The 8,360-nt window shown below is 44.7% G+C and overlaps 1 protein-coding gene across 1 annotated transcript in view; it reads right to left on the reverse strand.

The window, feature by feature from the left end:
- RASGEF1B (RasGEF domain family member 1B) overlaps positions 1–7,595 on the reverse strand; it is a 49,448-nt gene extending 41,853 nt beyond the window's left edge. Inside the window, exon 1 of the mRNA XM_081332274.1 lies at positions 7,310–7,595. The gene's annotated coding sequence lies outside the window, so the exon portion shown is untranslated. The remainder of the gene's footprint in view (positions 1–7,309) is intronic.
- Positions 7,596–8,360: the final 765 nt, after the last annotated feature.

Consider the following 8,360-nt stretch of genomic DNA (forward strand, 5'->3'; position numbering starts at 1 on the left):
TAAGTGTCTAGGTCTTTTCAGTCTGTTGCTTTAATGTGTCAGGGTTCTTAACTATTTCACTAGTGCTCAATTTATTTTCTATTTTCAGGATGTCCCACCTGTCTCACAGAATTAGTTCCAGAAACTTTCCTACATGTTCTCTTTTCCAGTAGCCATATAAATACAAAAGCTTGTTATCCAACTCTTGTTTTGAAAAGCACAATCTCTGTAATTTAGGTTAGTCATACAGATATTACAAGTAGTCCTTGACTTACGGCCACAGTGGAGCCCAAAACTTCTGTTCAGTGAGACAGTTACGTAAATTTTGCCTCATTTTACAAACTTTCTTGCTGCAGTGGTTAAGCAAATCGCTTAACACAGGGCTTTTCAACCAGTGGTATGGGTACCACCTGTGGTACATTGGCACCTGGCAGGTGGTATGCGACCATCCTAGAAAAGTGGTAGTGGGGGAGGGGAATGAGCTGAACCAGTGGTAACACCGCCTGAGCGAGAGACGGATGGAGTTGCAGGGCTGTCAGGGCTCAGCAAAAGCGCCAGGATCAGCGCTTCTTTGGGGCTCTCAGGCCTCAGTGGAAGCGTCAGGATCAGCGCCAGGCTCCAGCTGGAGCTTGGCGCTGATCCTGGTGCTTCTGCTGAGCCCAGCAAGATCAGCTGGAATGTTGCAGCATCTCCAGGGTCTTGTGATTTACATTCAGATGCTTGGCAACTGATTCATATTTATGATGGTTACAGTGTCCCAGGTCATGTGAAGTGACCAAAACCTGCTGCAACCACCCAGCGGGGGGGGGGAATAGAAACCAAACACCCCCCCACCCCATCCCCACTGCCAATCCTCAACAGAAATGCTCACAACAATGAAAACCTCGGACAGGAGGAAGGGTGCCGCTGGGCGGGCGGGCAGGCGTCTTGCTCGGCTGTGCTTTGGGGTGGCACTTTTTTCAGTGCCATTGTAATTTCGAACAGTCACTAAGCAAACTGTTCTAAGTCAAGGACTACCTGTACTTCATCACTTTTTTCTTTTTTTTGGTTATCAAGTTTTTGACACCTTGCTAGGCGACTGGTGATACTCGGATGTTGCCATATCCTAAAAGTGGTACAATGGGTGAAAAGGTTGAAAAGCCCTGACTTAACACAACTGTAGTTGTTAAGTTAGTAACGCTGTTGTAAAGCAAATCTGGTTTCCCTGTTTACTCTGTCAGAGGGTCTTAAAAGGGGATCACGTGACCCTGGGATCTGTCATAAATGTGAGCCAGTTGCCAAGTGTCTGAATTTTGTTCATGTGACCATGGGGATGCTGCAATGGTCATTAAGTGTGAAAAATGGTCATCAGTCATTTTTCCAGGGCTGTTGTAACTTTGAACGGTCACTTAAATGAACTGCTGCAACTCGACTACCTGTAATGCTGTATCACAATCTGGTTTGTTTTGGGCTTACTGTGAATTAGACCACTAAGCCTGGTTCAAAAACCCAGAGCTGAAACATATGGCTTGCGATCCCTAATGGAATTAATAAATTGGAAAGCTGAGAGCAAAATGAACCGATGGTCAATTTGGACATTTTTCCTCAACACATCCATTTCAATGCTTCCCCTTGCTCTCATACTAGACTCTAAGGAGGGAATTCTTATACTTATAAGAAGAACATAACCAATGTGCTTGCAGAATGGACCCCTGGCCAGCGGTGGGATTCAGCCAGTTCGCACCACTTCAGGTAATTTTTTGTTGCCCAGGCCTAGAATGGACTTCCGGAAGTGGCATCCACACAGAGAACCGGTTGTTTACATATTTGAATCCCACCATTGCCCCCGGCCCATTTAAGCCCACCAGTCTATCCTCAAGTGGCCAACAACAGAAGGCAGCTCTACCAATCTATCTAGCAGCTGAACTTCAGTCATCACAATGTCTTGAAGGACAATAGCTGTTGATCCTCTTGACTTCTCTGAATCAGTCTACAGATAGTCGTTTTTCCTTACAACAGGGGGTCTTCAAACTTGGCCCTTTTATGACTTGTGGACTTCAACTCCCAGAATTCCTCAGCCAGTGTGCCTGGCTGAGGAATTCTGGGAGTTGAAGTCCACAAGTCATAAAAGGGCCAAAGTTTGAAGACCCCTGCCTTACAATCACAATTGGGACTGGAACTTCCATTAGCAATAGCAATAGCTCTTAGACTTATATGCCGCTCCATATTGCTTTACAGCCCTCTCTAAGCGGTTTACAGAGTCAGCCTATTGCTCCCAACAACCTGGGTCCTCATTTTACCGACTTTGGAAGGATGGAAGGCCGAGTCAAGGATCGAACGCCTGGCTGCGGGCAGAGTCATTCTCCAACACTGCATTCTCACCACTGCGCCACCAGGGTTCCTTAAGCTATGAAGTCATGAAAGTTGTTCCCAATTTTATGACCTTTTTTTGCTGTGGTTGTTAAGTAATTAAGCAAAGTCATTAAGGAAATCTGGCTTCTCTCCTTGACTTTGTTTCCAGGAAGCCCTCTGGGAAAATCCACAAATGGCATTTCAGTGACCCTGGGATGCTGCAACCATCCTAAACACATGGTGGTTGCCACACACCCAAATTCTGAACATAGGGATGTGGTGACGCTGCAATGGTCATAAGTGTGAGGATGGGTCGTAGGTCACTTTTTTTCAGCCCCGTTGTAACTTCAAACATTTGTTAAACGAATGGTTGTAAGTCAAGGACTACCCGTACCCCTTTTTTATTATTTAGGCTAAGCAAGCTAGGAGTCAGCATCACAAACACGTCTTGGAAAGATTAACCCTAACCTCACTTTCCCACAGGATAATAAATGCAATCAAAATCTCTGCCACTGTTAAATCGAAACAAGCCTTGCTGAGATCAAAGAGCTTCAATTACAAAGGAGGGTTAGGGAGAGCTTAAGAAAGCTCTAGATAAATAGATAAAATGAAGTGTGTGTAGGACGTATAGAAACCTATTTTGTACCAGTAGCACAAACCCTTGTGCCAGTAACGCCACCCCTGCCTGAAGCACAAGGCTACATTTATTTATTTATTTATTTAATGTCCCACCTTTATTATTTTTTTTACAAATAATTCAAGGCAGCAAACATCTCAAACATACCTTCCTCCTCTTTATTTTTAGACACACTGGCAATCTACATATATAATTATTGCATATATATATATATATATATATATATATATATATATATATATATATATATATATATATATATATATATATATATATATATATATATATATATATATATATATATATACATACATACATACACACACACACACACACATATATATATATATATATATATATATATTGCTCAAAAAAATAAAGGGAACACTTAAACAATACAATGTACTGTATTTAATAGTAGGATGTCTTATCTTGTGTTCCCTTTATTTTTTTGAGCAGAGTGTGTGTGTGTGTGTATATATATATATATATATATATATATATATATATATATATATATATATATATATATATTACACACACATTGCCAATCACTAATCCTCAAGCTAGCCGTAACACAATCGTTCCCAACCTGATCCCCTGCAGATGTGATGGGATTCACTCTGCAGGATTTTACTTCAGATTGGTTTTGGCTGGAGGATTTTGTAGATAAAAGGAAAGATATCCATTGAAGACATCTAATTTTCCAGTCTGTATTTTGGTTGCCCTACTGACTGGAGTAGCAAGTGGTGAGACTGAATATCTGCTCCTGGAGTACCCAGTAGTTTTCTATGACTGGATCCACACATTCAGTTAAATCCTAATCGTAAAGCATAATTTATTAACTGAATCACAATAGGCTGGGCTTGCTGACCTCGAGAATCCTCGAAGTATATAAACATGACTTATGAGCAGCATCCGAGCTAACTAATAGCAGGAAGATGTAAATGGTTTGTAAGAGTTAGAACACATTGTGCAAAGCCAAAACTGTCCTTTAGCCTTTCAAAACCATTGCTCATGGTTTACTATAAGAACCCAATTATTATCATCATCATCTTCATCATCACTCTAGCCATTGTCTATCCACTGCAGGATGAAGGCCTCTTCCACATGTTTCCAACCAATAGTCTTGAGAGAATCCAATCAATTATGGCTTAACCAACAATGATCTTCTAAGACAAAGCACAACCAAGAGTAATCTTTCTTGCAGTCACAACTAGCAAGCCCCACTGAATGCAACAAGAGTTACTTCCAAGTAGCCACAGAGAACTGCATTCTCCCTTTGAAATTAAAACTTCCTATTCTTTTTCCTAGCCATCCCCTTATTTCCTGGTAGCCATCAGGAACCACAAGCCATAGTTGGATATAAATATGCACTCATTTCCAATGGAAGAGCAAGAATGTGTCATCGTTTAAGCTGAGTGTTACTTGTCTCACCATGCTGTGATCAAAACAAGGCACCAGGTCCAGCCCTCTCTCCCTGTAAATTTCCAAGATTCTCTCAGCTTTAGCTTCCTTAGTTGTGCATCCCCTGGGTGCTAAATTTAGAGGATTCTGCAACGCACAGACACAGGCATATTGTGGGAGATCAAAGTTGGCAAAGAAAGCCAAAACAAGCCCATTAATCCACCTCCGAGAAAAGGAGGCTAAAGACACACCCCGGAGTGGAAGGAAATACACCAGCCAGCCAAGACAACATTAAAATTGCTGTCACTGTAGTTTCATTTCTGATCTTGATAACTGGATCTTGCTTTGATTTCCCACCATTTCTCCAGGCTGTTCTCCTTGGCCACAGACAAGCAGAGAGTCACCAGCTCAAATTAAAAGGGAGCAATCCAATGAGAAGCCATTAATATAGATTATCCTAAAGGTGTTACAGGATCAGTGTGGTTTTTTTTTGGGGGGGAGCAACTTAGCAGGGTGAAGATCTGGCTTTCCACAGCCTGAAGTGCCTGAAATAATTATATTACTATCTAAAAGGCAATGCACGAGGACATTACCTTCAGCTTTAAATGTTGTTCTGATCATACTTCTGGAAGTTCGTAGTTTGACAATTTAATCACCATGATTATATTACTGGAAGTCAATAACCAAGCTGATCCTATAAGACCAAATCCAAATTTTATTACTATTATTAAGCACCTTCAAGTTTATATTGACTCTGAGCAACCCCATAATGAGATCCCCCCCCCCCAGAATGATCTATCCTTAACCTGGCCAACTTGGCATCTTCAAAATGACCTGAAATTCTGGGAACTGAATTTCAAGATACCTGGGCCATACCTGGCTGGATAAGGCCACAACATCAGGATTTATCATTTGGCCAGGGAGAAAGTGACCAGCCGGAAGTTACTTACCAGTCATTTACCCAGAACATACCTGATCAAGCTAAAAGCAGCTTTGTGCATTCCAAAATTCTAAGTTTTATTGGGGGTTCAATTAAATCAGTTTTTAGCCTCTTGAATTATGATAGGAGTACCCAAAGCATAGGGTTCAGCGTATCGTGCAAGTTCATAAAATAGTTTAATTCAGTAAATAGAGTGAGTCAGTTCTCTTAATACAACCAGCAGATCTATCCATTCCTAGTTTCAATAGGAACTTAAATCTGAGTGTCCTTAGTCCTTAACCACTTCCTCACATTGTTTCATTCTGCTCAAGCCTATTTGCTTTTGATACCCTTTCCCTGAACTGAGATTATTGCAGTCAACACCATTAATGTACTTATCTAGGAATTAATGGCCAATAAGCCTGAAAAACAGAGCTATGGCCAGCTAGCTTGATTCTAAAGTTTCAGAGTATACACTGACTTAGCGACACAGATCAAGTGGTTTTTAGCTTCTTTCGTCACTAACAAAATAAACCAGCTAAAACATCCAGAGAGCTTATTTTGGGTAATTTTACTGCTGCTGACCTAGGTCAAATCAAGCAAGGGAGCACAGCATAAATTCACACAAACATTTAGTCCAACTATTGAAGTAACCCATCTTGTCGGTTATAAAAACACACTGGAGACTAAGCCGAAGCAAATAGGCAGGGCTTACACAATGCACTAAGCCCACCGCAGTTAAAACTAAGACTAATAACAGCCACCCCTATCTTTGACTGACCTGGACAAAGCAGAGTTGTGAGAAACCGACCAGCGGGGGGGGGGAGGGGGGGAACAAGTGGTCAGATTCCTACAGCCCCTTTTTTAAGCCGTATCTAGACACAGGCGTGGAGGAATGTTGTCCATAGGGTCGCGATGGGTCGGACACGACTTCGCAGCTAACAACAACAACAAGAAGACACAGGCTTTCCCCAAAACCCCGATCTGGATCCCCGGGGCTAACAGCGGCTCCCCTGCTGGAATTCAGCTGGGAATTCTTTGCTTGCTTTCCGAAAGCTAAATCTATAGATGGGAAGAGGCAGCCGTCTCTCTTCCTTCAATACTTCGGAGAGGGGAGGATTTCGAAGCGGAGCGGGGACAGAGAAGAGCGGCAGCTCCGCCTCGAAAAGAGATCGCAGGCTAGGGATCCACCCGGCGGCTTCTTAGCGCGCAACCTCATTCACAACCCCCCCCCCCAACTAGGATCGCCGTTTTAAACCCGCAAGCTAAGTCGAAGAAGAAGCGCGCCTTCCTAGCCTGGTTTAAGCAACCCGGCAGGGCCAAACGCAACACCGTGTGTGTGTGTGTGTGTGTGTGTGTGTGTGTGTGTGTGTGTCCTCGGCGTTCTCTGATCTTGGTTAGTTGTTTTTGCAGACGTTTCATTACCCAACTAGGCAACATCGTCAGTGGTGGAAGGGAGGCAATGCTGAACTCCCCCCCCCCTACTTTGAGAGTGAATTTATAATACCGAGCAGCCCTCACTCGTGTCCCCATCTCTCGCCGCCACTTTCCCACTCGGAAAGCCGCTCGTGAGAAGCGTGCACACACACACACACACACACACGAAAGGACGGGGTTTGGCTACCTTCCAACAGCAGCGCCTCGAAGGTCCCGCGATGAGCTTTGGGGGGCTTTACTCCGCCGCTTTGAACGACCTGCAAGCAAGGCGGCTTCCGAGACTTTTCGTCCCGCCGCGCAACACTTAACCCGGGGCCGGCAGGTGAACGGTTCTAAGCTGGCAAAAAAAAAATCTTCCCAGTCCGGGACAGGTGAGCAAAGCCACACACACACACCCCCGGGAGCAACGGGAAAGCAAGCCCCGGACGGGGGTCCCCCCCCCTGGAAGGAAGAGAATCCGGATGGCCGGAGAGAAGAAGGCACGGCTCCAGGCTTTCTTTGCTGAGCGCGACTTCGCCTGCCGCCAAGAAGACCCAACTGCTTGGGCGCAAAAAATAAAAATAAAAAATAAAAATTAGGAAGGCAACGCCGATGCCTACCGCGCGCAGCCCCGGGGAGAAGCTTTTTCCCCTTTCGGGAAAGTCCGAGACGCCGCCGACGCACACCTGGCTCCGGGAAAGCGCAGAGGAGCGAGGAGCAGCAGCAGTAGTAGTAGCAGCAGCAGCAGCAGCGCCCTCCGGAGCTGCGGGACGGCTGGATGCTGCGCGCAGCCGACTCTGCCGGCGGCCCCTCCTCTCGAATGCGCCTCGACCGCGTCTGGCCGGCACGACAGTAGTAGCGCCGACTCCCCCTTCTCGCCTTTGGACTCCGCCTGTCCAGGCTTCTCCCACCAATCCCGGCTCTGGAATCCGACACGGTAGTGGGCGGGGCCGGAGCAGGAGAAGTTAAAATGGGTGGTGGTGGGGGGGTGAACGGGGAGGGGGGGGAAAGAGAAGAGTCGGGATGCGGATTGCTGCTAATGATAATAATAATAATAATAATAATAATAATAATAATAATAATAATAATAATAATAATAATAATAATAATAATAATAATAATAATAATAATAATAATAATAATAATAATAATAATCCTTTATTGTCAAAGTACACTGCTAAGCTTGTAAGCCGCCCTGAGTCTTCGGAGAAGGGCAGGATATAAATGGAATTAAAATAAATAAAATAATAAATGTGTACATTGAGATTAGCTGAGCCTCCCCCCACCCGTGCTCTCTCCCCCCCCAACACACAGTGACAACAAACCATCCCACCACACTATGTGAACCAACTACACCACACACCGGCCTCCCAAGTCAATTCTGCATAAGATTATGTCCCATTTAAAAGCCTAACAGCCCACGGATAAAAGCTATTTTTCAAGCCTGTTGGTACGGCTGAATCTTCGCTTGCTAACTTTAAATGAGGGAAGGTCATCGGAGCGGGGGTGGGGTGGGGATCGAGTCGGAGTCCGGAGCGAAACTGTTGAGTGTCTTTTTTTTTTCTTCAGATGGGGCCGGCCCAAGTCCCCTCCTGCGCTTTGTGTCGCCAAACGTTGGACAGCGGAATAACAAGAGTTGGAAGGGACCCTGGAGGTCTTCTAGTCCAACCC

Source organism: Vipera berus (assembly GCF_964194415.1).
Source record: "Vipera berus genome assembly, chromosome: 7".
Classification (NCBI taxonomy): Eukaryota; Metazoa; Chordata; class Lepidosauria; order Squamata; family Viperidae; genus Vipera; species Vipera berus.